A 20,494-nucleotide genomic window follows, 5' to 3' on the forward strand; every position below is an offset into this window, starting at 1 on the left:
TAGCCCTCCAGATGCTTTTATGTATTTTTCCACTTCAGCAGGGCTCCGACAGTCCCCCACTGATTGTTTACATCTATATTTATGTGTGCGATCACTTCCTGCCGCACTGCCTTGTGGGTCCCAGCGCAGCATCACGTGGTTTCAGGTGTCTGTCAACTCCTCCGTGCATCTGCCCCGCTAATTTATATGCCTCCTTCTGCCGTACATATTCCTCCACCTTAGTTACGCCCCTAAAGGCCTCCTGGCTCAGTCCCTCCCTTGTAACATGTGCTCTGTGTTTGCATTAGACAGAAGCAATGGAGGCAGCCAGTCATCGATCAGACAGGGAGCGGATCAGTGCTCTCCTTCATTGATAAGAAAACGCACTGCCCGGTGACGTCATCGGACCAGAGGGGCATGGCTTAGCGCAGTGTGTTGCCGCCTAGTTACTGCCCTTCCATGTGCTCTGAATAATTACTGTGGCTGACTGTGACCTCACCGGGCTCCTTGCGAAGCAGAAGAAGAGGCTTTGCTCTGCAGAAAGGGACCCGGTACGTCACTGACTCTGCGAAAAACAGCACTCTTGGCTGCGAATTTGTGAATTGAAAAAGGGGCATCAGAAAAGTTTGGTAAAGGTAGGACAGGCATGAATGTAATATTTAGGTGATTGTTGTACACTTACACCAATGTCCCCAATCTCGGACAACCCCTTTAGCAAGAAGTCTGTTCAAATCACTTGGACTGAAATTGTATTCTGTTGCAGTCTCTTATACAAGTGATCAGAGGATTGCACATTGAAGTCCACTAAGGGGACAAAAAGTTTTTAAAATATAAAAAAAATCAAATCACCTACTTTCCCAATTTTACACTTAATAAACAATTATAAGCAATAAGGGTACGACTACAGGGCACAGTTGGGTCATGGTTGCGACACAGGCGCACTGTGGTCAAGTACAGAGCTGCCATATAGGCTGCAATATTTTAATAGTTTAGTCGGTCCGCATTAATGGTCATTCAGTATTGAAGGTGCCACATGGAGATTAACAATGCAGAGTGACTAAACAGTGAATTCTCTATTAGGTTAATTAGAGCCCACTGCAGCCCACAGGTCAACTGCAACACGACTGCGCAGTGTGGTCGTACCATAAGGCATCTTGCACACGAATGTGTGCGCCCCGTGGTCATGCTGCGGCCCACAAAATGCGGGCCGCAATGCACGAGCACAATCCTTGGGGCAGCTGCAGCGGATTGCGGACCCATTCACCTTACCGGGTCCGCGATCCTGTCGTTCCGCAAAAAGATAGGACATGTTCTATCTTTTTGCGGAATGGAAGTACGGGACGAACCCCACTCCGTAGTGCTTCCGTAGGGTTCCGCACCATTCCGCATCTCCGGATTTGTGGACCCATTGAAGTGAATGGGTCCGCATCCGTGATGCGGAATGCCCACGGAACGGCACCCGCAAATGCGGTCCGCAATATGGCCACGGGGCGCACACGTTCGTGTGCAAGAGGCCTAAGACAGAAATATAATTGGTATTGCCACATTGAAAAATGTCCAAACTATTAATATATGCTAAATTATTTTCGTACATGTGTATATCATAATGGAAAATAAAAACAGTACACCTCACACTAGACTAACACCTGCACTCACAAGTTCAATCACCCAGCCAATGCAACTTTCCCAGCCTCGTCTATGGTGCCCAGTGGTTCAGTAAAAGAACACAATCTATTGAATCACTAAATAGAGAAGAGATTCACTGTGGCACTTACCAGTCCATAAAAACATTTTTTTTTATTCACCCTTATCAGCATAGAGAGGTGGACGCATCATGATGGACAACAGACTGTTTTGGGCTGTACGCGCTTTTTCCTGGAAGTCCACCCCCGTACATCTGTTCTTATCCTGATTATAAGTAGAAAATGAAAGAAAAAATGGAGTGCATGAATGGGAAAATTTTTTGGAGAGGGAAAAAGGGAGGGGATAGGTTTAGGGCCAAAGGAGAACTAGATGGTGAAGAGGACACACCAGGTCGTGGTTACCCGTTACAATAAGAGGCAGCTACCCACTTATAAAAAGGCAAAACACAAGGACACTATTTCAGTGTACCACATGCATAAGATACAGACAACGATGTAGTGAGGCGCCAAAAACAGGTAACTGGTTATAGAATGATTAGGTGTATATAGATGTAGCAGGTGTATTACAGCTCAAATGGCAGTTGTGCCAGCAGTCAAGTATGGAAGGTAAACATAACACATACCAATATAATCAGAGGTAAGGTTATAAAACTAGTTGAGTCAAAGGACTTACTTCACCGGGGAGGAGGGTGAACAGGATTATTCTTATTATGAAATTTGAAGCTCGACGCATTTCGGGGATTACAGATAGGTCCTCTTCATCAGGAGCATAAGAATAACGTTATGCTTATGCTCCTGATGAAGGAGACCTATGTGTAATCCCCGAAACGCATTGAGCTTCAAATTTCATAATAAGAATAATAAAAACAAGCATCCTTGGTTTGGAAGTCCTCCAGTTTATTTCTACCACAAGGACGGGGTGTGCATCCATCTTACAGGCGATCTCGGTGGGGGAGGTAAGGAGGACAGGTGTCTTAAGTTTATCCTGTTCACCCTCCTCCCCGGTGAAGCAAGTCCTTTGACTCAACTAGTTTTTTAACCTTACCTCTGATTATATTGGTATGTGTTATGTTTACCTTCCATACTTGACTGCTGGCACAACTGCCATTTGAGCTGTAATACACCTGCTCCATCTATATACACCTAATCATTCTATAACCAGCTACCTGTTTTTGGCGCCTCACTACATCGCTGTCTGTTTCTTATCCTGATTATAAAAGACAACTCCAACAATTGCAGCACTACAAACAATATATAGTTCCCATATTCATAATAAACTATATGAAAATACATATGATCTACACCATCAAAATTCAAAAAGATTGCAAGATATGGAAGGTCACAATATGAATAGATATTCTAAGTGCCCTGATAATGAATCATAAATTCCTGAGATATATAAAAAGACCCAATACATTTCTTTGTCAAGTAAGCAAACTTTCAATCCAATCCCTATTTTGTTTATTGCTCTGACTTTCTTTTTGAATTGCCCCTTAGGGTTACACTTGCATTTTCTTAGAGACACTTTTTTATGATGATCAAAACAGACTGATCCATTAGTTTTTTAATCTGCTTTTCAAGATTTCAAAAATTCAATCTTTGTGCAAAATGTCCCTCAATGCCAGTGGCGATGGCACAATTCCTTTCTTAGGAATGAAATTATACAAAATACATTCATGTCATTAACCTTCCTTGAACCCTGTTAACATTTCTTCTAGGGGTGAATAATATATCAGTCGAGTAAGATATTACCCGCATGAACCAAATAGTACCATCTAAGGTTCAGTTCACGCCACGTTTGTGTCCTATGTCATGTATATATTTTTTAGAAACACATATTACAAAAGGAAGGTAATAAAATCCAAATTCTTTACTTTTGTTGATGGTTTCATCAATCAAATTCACCAAAACGGTACACAGTTGGCAAATGTATAGTCATACATTTGGATTTATGAGCTATTGATGTCTATAAAAAAATAAAAATAAAGTATTTATACTGTATATTAATATACTTTAAAGTGGTGCTCATTTAGTAATAATCTACCTGAAGATCTGAAGTCTAGTGGTGGATTTAGATGGGCTGATGAACAGCAAAGAGTTCCTTCCCGACAGTCGGCTGCTCATTAAGTGTAAGTGAAGTGCTGCATTTACATGCAGCGATTCCCTCCTCAGTATGAGGATGAAAGATCGCTATTGCTCTAGTCTTCATACAGCTACATTGTCCAGAAGGAGCGTTCGCAAAAACGTTCTTTCCCGATAATCTGCCTAATTATCTGGCCTTCTAAATTCACCTTAAAGGAGCCTTGGTTTCCACATGAGATAAAAAATGCTGCCAAAATGACTGATTTCAGCCATTTTGGGCCACCATTGTTTGAACAATTATCACAAATGATCACCAGCCTTTTGTCTGCAGCATATATGATTGGCCTGGTTGGAAAATTTTAACAATTGCTGGTGGGATTGTTTGTATCATTGATTGGCTGGCTTTAGAATATTGCATTGCCTTGAATTTCAGTCATATACTATAAACACAATTTGCCTATCCTGTACCCACCAAGTGCTAACCATACCTTTTGCAACCAGGAAACCCAAAACTGATGCAAATCAAATGTGCCAGTTTTTCAATCTGCTTTGTTAAAACTATAAATATATATGCACCGAGATTTGACTATTTGTTTAGAACTTTATGTATTAATTTGTTATACCTAATCCTTCTGAATCTGTGATACACTGATCATTATGTTAAAAAAAATAATAATTATTATCATATTTGCTGCAAAACCAAAATTGACATTAGCCCTTCACCAACAGAATGGGATTGGTAGCAGCCAGGGGAAAGAACGTTGTCAGCTGACAACCACAAAAGTGACAAACTTATAAGATATTATCCTTGACGGGAGAATGCAGATCTAATTCTGAATAGACAATGACAATTTTTATATGATGAGGAGTGTAAAATGTGTCTTTTTCATGCTCACCTATCTGAATTATGCTTTCTATATCAGTTAAAATGTTCTACCACTTTGATCTTGATATACAGATATGTAGATAGATAGATAAGCAATAAAAGATCCACAGCACTCCTTGAGGAATGAAAAAAATGTGCTGTGTATTCACACATATCAAGTGACAACGTTTCGGTTCTCACAGAACCTTTTTCAAGTCAGGTGAAACATAAAGTGCAAGAGTGCTAGTATATTTACATAGTATAGTCATTACCAATTAAATAATCAACCTATACAAAACGTGCACTCCCCTTTAAAGGAATGTTACAATTCATTCGATTCATACCACATCTCAATGTGAACAGGGACGAGAAACTGCCCTGCATATGTTCCATGACAATCCATACAGGGGAGTGCACGTTTTGTATAGGTTGATTAATTAATTGGTAATGACTATACTATGTATATATACTAGCACTCTTGCACTTTGTTTCACCTGACTTGAAAAAGGTTCTGTGAGAGAACCGAAACGTTGTCACTTGATATGTGTGAATAAACAGCACATTTTTCTCATTCCTCAAGGAGTGCTGCGGATCTTTTATTGCTTATTTGACCGTCCTGAATCGAGGGATTACCGTGGGCACCCTACATCCTATATTTCAAGGGAGTGCTGCCAGACCTTTTTTATGGATCTAGATAGATAGATAGATAGATGTTTATGCCTGAGAAAAGAGCACTGAAGTATTAAATATTTCTTTATTTTTTTGTTATTTTGTTTGGTGTTTATTTTCCCATTTTTAGCTCCTTCCATCCATACTCTGCTCAATCAGGGTGGGCGTTTACGAGTGGGATTAGAGGGTATATTAAATTTTTTAAGCATTTCTTTTTGGGATTTGCTGCTGCATCAGAACGCATTTATTTTATACTGGAAAATGTATTTAAAAAAACACAGACTCTAGAATGTTAAATAAAGTGAAAAAGATAACTCTCACGAGCAATAACAAAAAAAACTAAAAACTGAATTTAGATTTTTATCAAAAGTGGTGCAAATTGATTTCTGCTGATTTAGTTGTAGGTGACCTAAAACATGTCTGTAGGTGCCACAAATTGATAAAAGCAACGGTTTATGTATTAATATTACAAACAAATTGTGCTTTCATCTTGACCTACTACTGGCACTACCTACAGGAACTTCACTGCTTTACGTAATGTACTGTGGAACTGAAATTAGTCTTAACTATATAATTAAGTAATATTCTATTAAAAAAATCTAATTCTGTATGTAGTAATATGGAATATTTTCTAACATACACTAAACATTGCTACAATTTAAGACTCCACGATTACATGACCCTTGAAATATAATATGTAATAAAATGCCATTGTTGCCACACAATAAAACATATTGTATCAAGTTTAGATATTGATCTGATTTTCCCTTCCAGACATCGAATTATGATAGGATTCACAAAATGTTTGTCTACTGTATCTATGATTAGAGTAATGTATGCAGTTTCCTACTGTAACTTGCTTCTGCGTGCGTAAGACTCGTACATATTTAAAGGCTGGGTATTCAGGGAGTATTTGTCATGTTCGTTTTTTGTTCTTAGCACGCAAGCAAAGGCTGTTAGCCTACATAGAGGAATTTCTGATTTTATTCTGTGTGTAAAGGAATTTGTGCAGGATCACGTGCGTGTCCAATGTAAAACCATGTATTCACTGTGAACAACGTCAGCGGTATCACATTATTACATATTGCCTTTATGAAAATACATTCCAAATTAACAAATTTAACTACTTAGCTAATTATTTGACCTGTTAATGACTCGAAGGTCTACAGAATACAATGAGAGACTCAATTTGCTTTTTGCTCAAACCTGGCAAATTAATTTACCAATGTATCCCAATAGCCAACAAACCAGGCATAAAAAATCAGCTCACCTTTCATAATCATTTTTCCACAATTCAGGTGATATGTTTTATCATCTTATGCCTAAGCATTGCTTAAGTATAGAATATTACGGATCATGTAAGCACCAGTTTCAGCACTAGGTTACAGATTACCTGTTTTCACCCATGTTGATAAAGGTGAGACCATCCTCATCTGCTACTGTATGACTGAGAACAAAAACCTCAGGCAACGGTAAACATACCAAAATGGCTGACCATTCGGCTCCTGTGGGGCAGAGAGAAGGAGCCTAGATGTGGTTGTTCATGTTACTTTTGTTATTGTCGCGCCTCTACAGAGGAACTACACAGTCGAGTCATATTATTATGATCACTTCTTACTTTTGACGTTGGCAGTGTGTACTGTAGCTCATGAAGGAAGTCACATGTCATGACCTGGCTTGGTGGGTATATAAGATGTGCGATAGGCTCTCTGCACACATATCCCTCGTTGCTGTCATGGGTAAAAGGGGCAATTTATCAAAGTTGTCATAAGGGATGAAAACAGGTCTGCAAAAATATTTTTTTCAAGAGCTGTTTTGGTTATTCCACGTAATCTTGATGTTTTTTTGGTGCGTTGAATCCGAAAATGACCTCCATTTTGTCATAGGACATCACGTTTCCTGACAATTTAGGTTACTATGTTAAATAAGGCAATACCTCAAAATAAATGGAAATAGACTTAAAAAATTAAAGTTTTATTAAAACATTTTCATGAAAATCCTTTTCTGAACTGAAATGAGCTCACCTATACACACTAAACTCAATTCTTCTCCCCTGTGAGGCTCCTCTTGGTGCATTTACGCTTGTGAGTAGCATCTGGAATGTCTTTCTGAAGCATCCAACAGTAGTCTGCCATCATTGTAAGGCTCCATTTTCCCTGGTACCTCCTTTCCATCTCTTTAATGTCTTGGTGGAATCGTTCGCCTTGTTCCTCACTCACAGCTCCCAAATTTTTTGGAAAGTCGTCAAGGTGGGACTGGAGGAAATGCACTTTCAAACTCATCAGGCAACCTAAAGCTTAAAATGCTTTCAGCATTCGTCCGACAAACTTTTTGTAGTGAGGATCTTTGTTATTGCCTAAAAATTTCTGTGCGACTTCTTTAAATGCAATCCTTCCTTCTTTTTGAGGATCTGTCATGGCATTGACAAACTCTTGATCAACTATAAGCCTTCTAATGTCTGGTCCAACGAACACACCTTCCTTCAATTTTGCCTCCGATAGGCCGGGAAACTTGGTGATCAAGTATTTGAAGCATTCTCCATCTCTTGGAAGTGATTTTACGAATTGCTTCATCAATCCCAATTTTATGTGGAGAGGTGGTAGAAGAACTTTATGGGAAGATACCAAAGTTTCTCGGAGGGCATTTTTTTCACCGACTGTTAGTACCCTCGGCTGCCAACTCTTCTTGGTCAAGTGATTTTGTCGGTCTCGACTGTCCCATAGACACAGAAAACAAGGGTATATGGTATACCCAGCTTGTTGCCCGAGCCGCATGCACAAGATCTTCAAGTCCCCACACACTTGCTAACCATGGTCTTCATATTTAAGTTTACGAAGAACCAATTCCAAGTTCTCGTAGGTTGCCTTCAAGTGTACGGAATAACTTACAGGTATGGAAGCACAAAAAACACTGTTGTGGAGTGAAACTGCTTTGAGACTTCTTTTTGAAGAATCTATAAAAAGACGCCATTGCTCTGAATCATATTGGATATTAAATTGACCCATCAGACCTTCGACATCGATGCAATAAACCAACTTGTCTTCCTGGGCGAAGTAAGGAACAAACTGCTTTTCACAATGTCTGAACCATGAAGATGACACTTCTTGCTTTTCAGCCTTGATCCGAGTAACTCAGCGGCATCTTTGGGACGATTCAAGTCTCTTACCAAATAATTCATCTCCTCCTGAGAAAACTATTTTGGTCTTGTATCTTTAAAGTCAAAACTTGATTCGTCATCTGGTTCAGGTATGACTTCAACTTCATCGGAGCTAGGTATCTCTTCCAAGGAAGAAGGGGGCTTGGGTACTGGTATATCTGTGCCATGGGGGATGGGACGAATTGCTGAGTGAAGATTGGGATATGAAATGGAATGCTTCCATTTGGAATTAAACCCTTTCACATCGCATGAACAAAAGTAACAGTCGTCACTATGGTTCTTTTGCTCTCGCCATACCATAGGAATCCCATAACAGAAAGATTTTTTCTTACTCTTGAACCAGTTTGGGAGGTCCTCAATACACCATTTGCACACTTTATGAGGCGCCCAAACTTTATCTTGATCTCCAATTTTTAGTCCAAAGTATGCGAAGTATACTTTTTTCAAAAAGTTAGTAATATTCTGCTGTTGCTTAACCACCTCAGCCCCCAGTGCTTAAACACCCTGAAAGACCAGGCCACTTTTTACACTTCTGACCTACACTACTTTCACCGTTTATTGCTCGGTCATGCAACTTACCACCCAAATGAATTTTACCTCCTTTTCTTCTCACTAATAGAGCTTTCATTTGGTGGTATTTCATTGCTGCTGACATTTTTACTTTTTTTGTTATTAATCGAAATTTAACGATTTTTTTTGCAAAAAAATGACATTTTTCACTTTCAGTTGTAAAATTTTGCAAAAAAAACGACATCCATATAGAAATTTTGCTCTAAATTAATAGTTCTACATGTCTTTGATAAAAAAAAAATGTTTGGGTAAAAAAAAAATGGTTTGGGTAAAAGTTATAGCGTTTACAAACTATGGTACAAAAATGTGAATTTCCGCTTTTTGAAGCAGCTCTGACTTTCTGAGCACCTGTCATGTTTCCTGAGGTTCTACAATGCCCAGACAGTACAAACACCCCACAAATGACCCCATTTCTGAAAGTACACACCCTAAGGTATTCGCTGATGGGCATAGTGAGTTCATAGAACTTTTTATTTTTTGTCACAAGTTAGCGGAAAATGATGATTTTTTTTTTTTTTTTTTTTCCTTACAAAGTCTCATATTCCACTAACTTGTGACAAAAAATAAAAACTTCTATGAACTCACTATGCCCATCAGCGAATACCTTGGGGTCTCTTCTTTCCAAAATGGGGTCACTTGTGGGGTAGTTATACTGCCCTGGCATTCTAGGGGCCCAAATGTGTGGTAAGGAGTTTGAAATCAAATTCTGTAAAAAATGACCTGTGAAATCCGAAAGGTGCTCTTTGGAATATGGGCCCCTTTGCCCACCTAGGCTGCAAAAAAGTGTCACACATCTGGTATCTCCGTACTCAGGAGAAGGTGGGGAATGTGTTTTGGGGTGTCATTTTATATATACCCATGCTGGGTGAGAGAAATATCTTGGCAAAAGACAACTTTTCCCATTTTTTTATACAAAGTTGTCATTTGACCAAGATATTTATCTCACCCAGCATGGGTATATGTAAAAAGACACCCCAAAACACATTCCTCAACTTCTCCTGAGTACGGGGATACCAGATGTGTGACACTTTTTTGCAGCCTAGGTGGGCAAAGGGGCCCATATTCCAAAGAGCACCTTTCGGATTTCACTCCTCATTTTTTCCTGAATTTGATTTCAAACTCCTTACCACACATTTGGGCCCCTAGAATACCAGGGCAGTATAACTACCCCACAAGTGACCCCATTTTGGAAAGAAGACACCCCAAGGTATTCCGTGAGGGGCATGGCGAGTTCCTAGAATTTTTTATTTTTTGTCACAAGTTAGTGGAAAATGATGATTTTTTTTTTTTTTTTTTTTTTTCATACAAAGTCTCATATTCCACAAACTTGTGACAAAAAATAAAAACTTCCATGAACTCACTATGCCCATCAGCGAATACCTTGGGGTCTCTTCTTTCCAAAATGGGGTCACTTGTGTGGTAGTTATACTGCCCTGGCATTCTAGGGGCCCAAATGTGTGGTAAGTAGGTAAATGACCTGTGAAATCCGAAAGGTGCTCTTTGGAATGTGGGCCCCTTTGCCCACCTAGGCTGCAAAAAAGTGTCACACATCTGGTATCTCTGTATTCAGGAGAAGTTGAGGAATGTGTTTTGGGGTGTCTTTTTACATATACCCATGCTGGGTGAGATAAATATCTTGGTCAAATGCCAACTTTGTATAAAAAAATGGGAAAAGTTGTCTTTTGCCAAGATATTTCTCTCACCCAGCATGGGTATATGTAAAATGACACCCCAAAACACATTCCCCAACTTCTCCCGATTACGGAGATACCAGATGTGTGACACTTTTTTGCAGCCGAGGTGGGCAAAGGGGCCCATATTCAAAAGAGCACCTTTCGGATTTCACAGGTCATTTTTTACAGAATTTGATTTCAAACTCCTTACCACACATTTGGGCCCCTAGAATGCCAGGGCAGTATAACTACCCCACAAGTGACCCCATTTTGGAAAGAAGAGACCCCAAGGTATTCGCTGATGGGCAAAGTGAGTTCATGGAAGTTTTTATTTTTTGTCACAAGTTAGTGGAATATGAGACTTTGTATGAAAAAAAAAAAAAAAAAAAAAATAAGCATTTTCCACTAACTTGTGACAAAAAATAAAAAATTCTAGGAACTCGCCATGCCCCTCACAGAATACCTTGGGGTGTCTTCTTTCCAAAATGGGGTCACTTGTGGGGTAGTTATACTGCCCTGGCATTTTCCAGGGGCCCTAATGTGTGGTAAGTAGGTAAATGACCTGTGAAATCCTAAAGGTGCTCTTTGGAATATGGGCCCCTTTGCCCACCTAGGCTGCAAAAAAGTGTCACACATGTGGTATCGCCGTATTCAGGAGAAGTTGGGGAATGTGTTTTGGGGTGTCATTTTACATATACCCATGCTGGGTGAGAGAAATATCTTGGCAAAAGACAACTTTTCCCATTTTTTTATACAAAGTTGGCATTTGACCAAGATATTTCTCTCACCCAGCATGGGTATATGTAAAATGACACCCCAAAACACATTCCCCAACTTCTCCTGAGTACGGCGATACCAGATGTGTGACACTTTTTTGCAGCCTAGATGCGCAAAGGTGCCCAAATTCCTTTTAGGAGGGCATTTTTAGACATTTGGATACCAGACTTCTTCTCACGCTTTGGGGCCCCTAGAATGCCAGGGCAGTATAAATACCCCACATGTGACCCCATTTTGGAAAGAAGACACCCCAAGGTATTCAATGAGGGGCATGGCGAGTTCATAGAAATTTTTTTTTTTTGGCACAAGTTAGCGGAAATTGATATTTTTAATTTTTTTCTCACAAAGTCTCCCGTTCCGCTAACTTGGGACAAAAATTTCAATCTTTCATGGACTCAATATGCCCCTCACGGAATACCTGGGGGTGTCTTCTTTCCGAAATGGGGTCACATGTGGGGTATTTATACTGCCCTGGCATTCTAGGGGCCCTAAAGCGTGAGAAGAAGTCTGGAATATAAATGTCTAAAAAATTTTACGCATTTGGATTCCGTGAGGGGTATGGTGAGTTCATGTGAGATTTTATTTTTTGACACAAGTTAGTGGAATATGAGACTTTGTAAGAAAAAAAAAAAAAAATTCTGCTAACTTGGGCCAAAAAAATATCTGAATGGAGCCTTACAGAGGGGTGCTAAATGACAGGGGGGTGATAAATGACAGGGGGGTGATAAATGACAGGGGGGTGATAAATGACAGGGGGGTGATCAATGACAGGGGGGTTGATCAATGACAGGGGGGGTGATCAATGACAGGGGGGTGATCAGGGAGTCTATATGGGGTGATCACCACAGTCATTGATCATGCCCCTGTAAGGCTTCATTCAGACGTCCGGATGCGTTTTGCGGATCGGATCCATCTATCAGTGCATCCGTAAAAATCATGCGGACATCTGAATGGAGCTTTACAGGGGGGTAATCAATGACAGGGGGGTGATCAATGACAGGGGGGTGATCAGGGAGTCTATATGGGGTGATCACCACAGTCATTGATCATGCCCCTGTAAGGCTTCATTCAGACGTCCGGATGCGTTTTGCGGATCGGATCCATCTATCAGTGCATCCGTAAAAATCATGCGGACATCTGAATGGAGCTTTACAGGGGGGTAATCAATGACAGGGGGGTGATCACCACAGTCATTGATCATGCCCCTGTAAGGCTTCATTCAGACGACCGGATGCGTTTTGCGGATCCGATCCATGTATCAGTGCATCCGTAAAAATCATGCGGACATCTGAATGGAGCTTTACAGGGGGGTGATCAGGGAGTCTATATGGGGTGATCACCACAGTCATTGATCATGCCCCTGTAAGGCTTCATTCAGACGTCCGGATGCGTTTTGCGGATCCGATCCATCTATCAGTGCATCCGTAAAAATCATGCGGACATCTGAATGGAGCTTTACAGGGGGGTAATCAATGACAGGGGGGTAATCAATGACAGGGGGGTGATCAGGGAGTCTATATGGGGTGATCACCACAGTCATTGATCATGCCCCTGTAAGGCTTCATTCAGACGTCCGGATGCGTTTTGCGGATCCGATCCATCTATCAGTGCATCCGTAAAAATCATGCGGACATCTAAATGGAGCTTTACAGGGGGGTAATCAATGACAGGGGGGTGATCACCACAGTCATTGATCATGCCCCTGTAAGGCTTCATTCAGACGACCGGATGCGTTTTGCGGATCCGATCCATGTATCAGTGCATCCGTAAAAATCATGCGGACATCTGAATGGAGCTTTACAGGGGGGTAATCAATGACAGGGGGGTAATCAATGACAGGGGGGTGATCAGGGAGTCTATATGGGGTGATCACCACAGTCATTGATCATGCCCCTGTAAGGCTTCATTCAGACGTCCGGATGCGTTTTGCGGATCCGATCCATCTATCAGTGGATCCGTAAAAATCATGCGGACGTCTGAATGGAGCTTTACAGGGGGTTGATCAATGACAGGGGGGTAATCAATGACAGGGGGGTGATCAGGGAGTCTATATGGGGTGATCAGGGGTGATTAGGGGTGATCAGGGGCTAATAAGGGGTTAATAAGTGATGGGGGGGGGGTGTAGTGTAGTGTAGTGGTGCTTGGTGCTACTTTACTGAGCTACCTGTGTCCTCTGGTGGTCGATCCAAACAAAGGGGACCACCAGAGGACCAGGTAGCAGGTATATTAGACGCTGTTATCAAAACAGCGTCTAATATACCTGTTAGGGGTTAAAAAAAACACATCTCCAGCCTGCCAGCGAACGATCGCCGCTGGCAGGCTGGAGATCAACTCTCTTACCTTCCGTTCCTGTGAGCGCGCGCGCCTGTGTGCGCGCGTTCACAGGAAATCTCGCGTCTCGCGAGATGACGCGTATATGCGTGACTGTGCGCAGCGCTGCCACCTCCGGAACGCGATCCTGCGTTAGGCGGTCCGGAGGTGGTTAAACACTGTATATTCACCACAGATGAAACAGAAACTGTCTGGCGAATTAATACACTTTCGCGGAGCCATAACATAATAGTTGAAGAATGATGAGCTAACACGAACTGCAATGAAAAAGTGTGAACAGCCTAGAACCAAGAACCTGATGATGATTCGTGCACAAGTGTGGACTGCAGGAGAGAGCAGCTCTGTGTCTGTACACGAGACGTCACAGTGGTGGCCACGCCTCCTGCACTGACCGTAGCTTCTTCTATCTGCCCTGTGTCTCCCTCCTACTGGATTCTTCAGGAAAGATTAACCCCTTCTACCATTAGAAGCACAGACTCAGGGCCAGAGGCGGCTCTTCCATTAGGCCACTTAGGCCACGCGCTGGTGGGGGCCTCGCTCTGGCTCCCACCCGACACCGCCACAAGTACTTGCGGCGGTGTCGGGTGGGAGCATCCTTAGGTCAAAACATTCCAGGCCCCGAATGCTATTCCCCACGCCCCTTGTACTTGTCTGTCCACTAATCTGCTAGGCTGCTGCGCGGTCATGAATTCAGTCACTTGACGGCGCAACCCAGTCGTGCGGTGCGTTACGTGCGTAATCTCGCGAGACCGGCGGGAGTTCACAGGTCTCGCAGGATTACGCGCCACAGGATGGGGTTGCGCTGTCAAGTGACTGAAGTTGAACTCATGCCCGCGCAGCGCAGCAGCCTAGCAGATCAGCGGACAAGTACAAGGTGGGGGGGCCGGGGAATTTCATAATATGAAGCAGTGTGTGGGCAAATTTGTGAGGCAGTGTGGGGGGACAAATTACTTAATGGGGGCACTGTGGGGGGACAAATTACTTAATGGGGGCAGTGTGGGGGGACAAATTACTTAATGGGGGCAGTTTGGGGGGACAAATTACTTAATGGGGGCAGTGTGGGGGGACAAATTACTTAATGGGGGCACTGTGGGGGGACAAATTACTTAATGGGGGCAGTGTGGGGGGGACAAATTACTTAATGGGGCAGTGTGGGGGGACAAATTACTTAATGGGGGCAGTGTGGGGGGACAAATTACTTAATGGGGCAGTGTGGGGGGACAAATTACTTAATGGGGGCAGTGTGGGGGGACAAATTACTTAATGGGGGCACTGTGGGGGGACAAATTACTTAATGGGGGCAGTGTGGGGGGACAAATTACTTAATGGGGGCAGTGTGGGGGGACAAATTACTTAATGGGGGCAGTGTGGGGGGACAAATTACTTAATGGGGGCACTTTGGGGGGACAAATTACTTAATGGGGGCAGTGTGGGGGGACAAATTACTTAATGGGGCAGTGTGGGGGGACAAATTACTTAATGGGGGCACTGTGGGGGGACAAATTACTTAATGGGGGCAGTGGGGGGACAAATTACTTAATGGGGGCAGTGTGGGGTGACTACTTAATGGGGCAGTGTGGGAGGCAAATTACTTAATGGGGCAGTGTGGGGGGCAAATTACTTAATGGGGCAGTGTGGGGGGCAAATTACTTAATGGGGGCTGTGTGGGGGGCAAATCACTTAATGGGGGCTGTGTGGGGGCAAATCACTTAATGTGGGCAGTGTGGGGGGCAATTTACTTAATAGGGGCAATGTGGGGGACAGTATTACTAATGAGAGCATTCTAGAAGGGAATTACTATTGGTGGGACTATGAGGAGTACTATTACTATGGGGGGCACTAATATTTCTTCAGGATAGTATTTGGGGACACAGCGAGCAGCAGGATAACACTGTGGGGGCTCCAGTTTGGGGGATGATTATATAAATGTGAGGACACTAAGATGTCCGTGTGTCACACTCTGCAGAGACGAGGCGGCTGAGAGAAGTGTCCGGGACCGAATGGAGAAGATGATGAGAGAGAAGATCTACATCGGAGGAGATGTCACCTGGAGGCACCGGATGTGACAGGTAAGTGCTGCTGTATAGCAAGTACAGCACAATGTGGTGTGTGGGGGGAGGGTCGATTTAGAGAACTGGGCCAGGGTTAATGCAAAGTGTTAATATGCACTGTGAATATAAGCCCTGTACTGTGTTGTCACTGTGCATATTAACCCTTTACTTTGATGTCACTGCATATTAAAGGGGTACTCCGGGATAGGAAAATAAATCCCCTATCCAAAGGATAGGAGACAAGTGTCTGATCAGGGGGGTCTGGCCGTTGGGATCCCCCACGATCTCCTGTATGGTACTCCGGATCTCCTTGTGCCCAAAGCGGTGGTCAACACTCCCTCTCCATGTATCTATGGGAGAGCCGCAGATACAACACTTGTGTATCTCCGAGTCCTCCATAGAGATACATGGAGGGGGAGTGTTGACCACACCACTGCTCCGTGCGGTGGTTGACACAGCTTATTTCTTGAGGATTGAGGCGGGGCGCCGTACAGGAGATCACGAGCATCCCAACAATCTTTGTGGGGGCCTCATGTTCGAGTTTCGCCTAAGGCCTCACAAAGTCTAGAGCCGCCTCTGCTCAGGGCTGAGGCTTACACATACAGCATGCTGCTGAGTATCACAGTAGTCAGACATGTCACTCAGAGCAGCACTTGTATTCACCCTCTTTGCAGGGGGGAGGGGCAGAGATTGTTTACCTGCAAATAACAACAAAGGGCCAAGAAGAGAACTAGGGTAATGAGGAAATAGATTTTTTTTTTCCCCTAAAACTTGCTTAGCTTATGTATATATTGCTGACCATCAGATTTACAGTGCTATATATATATTTTTTTTACATAACTCGGACAACCCCTTTAACCCCTTAGGGACGCATGATGTACCGGTACGGCATGTTTCCCGAGTCCTTAAGGACCCATGACGTACCGGTACGTCATGGCTTTAAATCGCGATTCCGGCGCTGCGGGGGTTAATCGGAACGGGATGCCGGCTGAAATCATTCAGTCGGCATCCTGTAACAACGCCAGGGGGGTTCATTTGACCCCCCATATCGGCGATCGCAGAAAACCGCAGGTCAATTCAGACCTGCGGTTTGCTGCGTTTCCGGTCCATTCGGGTCTCCGGTGACCCGATGAACCGGAAAAAGACTGCGATCGGTGGCGTGATTATACACCACCAATCACAGTTCGAAGATTTGAAGAGGCGGTGCTGGCCCTGGTGCTGAATGCTGCTGTCCAGGGTGCTGATTGGTGCAGGGGAGAGACGCGCGAGATTCAAACTTCCTGCGCTCCTCTCTCCCCTCCTCTTCCTGTTCTGCACGAGCACCCTGCAGCACCGTCCAGCACCAGCTCCTGAGTCCCCCTAATCGTAATCCATCACCCTCCTGCACCCATCGCCCCCCAGGTAGGTTAGGGTCAGTGAGGGAGAGGCACCGTTAGGCAGGGACAGAAGGGAAAAGTTAGTTAGGAAAAAAAAAAGTACTTTTATTCTAAACTTTCTTTTTTTCAGCTTTCAGACCCCAGACCCCAGACCCCTTCCCCCCCCCCGCCACCCCTATGGCTCTCAGACTTTGGAGACACGGAAACAATTTTTGTTCCCCAAAAAAATATTAGTTTTAGTGCAGGCATCCTCAGACTGCGGCCCTCCAGATGTTGTAAAACTATAACTCCCAGCATGCCCAGACAACCTACAGCCATCAGCAGGGCATGGTGGGAATTGTAGTTTTACAACATCTGGAGGGCCGCAGTTTTAGGATGGCTGCTTAGTGTCTCCAAAGTCTGAGAGCCATACATACTGGGCATCGTCGCGTCCGTAAAAATCGTCTCAATAAAAAAAACATTTAACCCAACCCCCCGGATGAACAGCGTTCAAAAAAAAAAAAAAACGTGGAAAAAAAGCCATTTTTTTGCCACCTAACATCAGAAAAAGTGTAATAGTGAGCGATCAAAATGTCATATGCACCCCCAATTAGTGCCTATAAAACCGCCATCTCATCCCGCAAAAAATGAGCCCCTACATTAGATAGTCTCCCAAAAAAAAAAAAAACTGTAGCTCCCAGGCTATGGAGATACTAAAATATTTTTTTTTAGTTCCTAAAATGAAAATATAGTGTAAAATCCAAATAAATTTTAAAATCCAGACATATTAGGTATCGCCACGTCCGTAAGAATCTGCCCTATAAAAATAACATTTGACCAAACCCCTCGGATGAACAGCGTTAAAAATATAAATTAAAAAACGGTGCCAAAATACAAATTTTTGGGCAAAATTTCCATTTAAATCCTTTTTTCCGGTAATAAAGCAAGGGTTAACAGCCAAACAAAACTAAATATTTATTGCCCTGATTCTGTAGTTTGCAGAAACACCCCATATGTGGTCGTAAATGGCTATATAGCCACACGGCAGGGCATAGAACGAAGGGAAATCCATATGGTTTCTGGAAGGCAGATTTTGATGGACTGTTTTTTTTTTTACTCCATGTCCCATTAGAAGCCCCCCTCATGTAGCCTAGACTAGAAACTCCAAAAAAGTGACCCCATCTAAGAAACTACACCCCTCAAGGTATTCAAAAGTTACTTTACAAACTTTGTTAACCCTTTACGTGTTCCACAAAACTAAATAGCGAATGCAGAAACAATTTTAGAATTTTAATTTTTTGTTACCCTGCCTCAAAAAAGTGTAATATAGAGCAACCAAAAATCATATTTACCCCTAAAATAGTCCCAAAACAACAACCACCTTATCCCGTAGTTTCCTAGATTGAGTCACTTTTATGGACTTTCTACTCTAGGGGTGCATCAGGGGGCTTGAAAAGGTACATGTTGTAAATAAACCAGTCCAGCAAAATCTGCCTTCCAAAAACCATATGGCATTCCCCCTCTCCTGCCGTTTAGCCAAATAGTAGTTTACGACCACATATGGGGTGTTTCTGCAAACTACAGAATCAGGGCAACCCATTTAGAGTTTTGTTTTGCTGTTAATCCATTTTTTTCCAGTAATAAAGTAAGGGTTAAAATGGAAAATTTTCCAAAAAATAGAAATTTCTAAATTGTTTCTCCATCTGCCATTATCTCTTGTGGAACACCTAAAGGGTTAACAAAGTTTGTAAACCCAGTTTTGAATACCTTGAGGGGTGTACTTTCTTAGATGGAGTAACTTTTTTGAAATTTCTATTCTAGGGGTGCAACGGGGGGCTTCAAATGGGACATGGTATAAACAAAACCAGTCCTGCAAAATCTGCCTTGCAAAACCCATATGGTGTTCCCTTCCTTCTATGTCCTCCCGTTTGGCCAAACAGTAGTTTACGACCACATATGGGGTGTTTCTGCAAACTACAGAATCAGATCAACCCATATTGAGTTTTGTTTGACAGTTAACCCTTGTTTTTTTTCTGGAAAAAATTGATTATATTGGAAAATTTTCCAAAAAATTGGAATTCTTAAATTTTATGTCCATTTGCCATGAAGTCTTGTGGAAGACCTAAAGGGTAAACAAAGTTTTTAAAAACTGTTTTGAATACCTTGAGGGGTGTAGTTTCTAGAATGGGGTCATTTTTGGATGGTATCTATTATGTAAGCCTCACAAAGTGACTTCAAACCTGAACTGGTCCATAAAAAGTGGGATTTTGAAAATTATTGAAAAATTTCAAAATTTGCTTCTAAACTTCAAAGCTATGTAACATCCCCAAAAAATAAAATATCATTCCCTAAATGCTACAAACATGAAGTAGACATATGGGGAATGTAAAGTCATCACAATTTTTGGGGGTATTACTATGTATTACAGAAGTAGAGAAACTGAAACTTTGAAATTTGCTAATTTCTCCAAATTTTGGGTAAATATGGTATTTTTTTATGTAAAAAAATTAACTTTTTTGACCCAATTTTAGCAGTGTCATGAAGTACAATATGTGACGAAAAAACAATCTCAGAACGGCCGGGGTAAGTCAAAGCATTTTAAAGTTATCAGCACTTAAAGTGACACTGGTCAGATTTGCAAAAAATGGCCAAGTCCTTAAGGTGAAATAGGGCTGAGTCCTTAAGGGGTTAAGGATTTTTGGGCATTTTTTATCTTAAATGCACTTATGTGAATTAATTAATTAATAGTAATTTGGACTTTAAATTTGGTTAAAAACCCATAATATAAAAAAATACCAAAAATGTTAAAAATTTTTATAAATTTGAAGACAATTTTGCATTTTGTGGAAAATCATGAGCTTTTTCAATATTTTATTTGTTTTCAGCACACCAAAATACATGGAAATTAGATGAAAATTATCAAACAGCTTTTTAGTCGCAGACCTGTGGTTTAGCTTTTGGGCCAAGGGTGGCAGTATTTCTGAAACTGCGCAGTTCATGAACTATTGTCGTGCTGCTGCAGTGAAAGTGTATCATGAGTGGACAAATGGCACCGTTGTTAAGCAGTGACATGGAAACTGTGAAGCAGCACGTGCCATTGATGTGAGAGGTGGACATCAGCTATGAAAGTACATAAGGGCAGACTAACAAGCTACAATAGTGCAGCCCACCACCAAAACACAACCAGAAGTGTGGCTAAAACAACAGTTCAGTGAACTCTAATGTGTATGGGGGCTCCAAAGCAGAAGAATGGTTACTGCACCTCTGCTAACAAAGTTGCATCGGAAGAAAAGGCTTCAATTTTTGTGATGGTATCGGAATTGGACCTCTGCTGATCAGCAA

The sequence above is a fragment of the Bufo bufo genome, chromosome 3 (assembly GCF_905171765.1).
Source record: "Bufo bufo chromosome 3, aBufBuf1.1, whole genome shotgun sequence".
Lineage (NCBI taxonomy): Eukaryota > Metazoa > Chordata > Amphibia > Anura > Bufonidae > Bufo > Bufo bufo.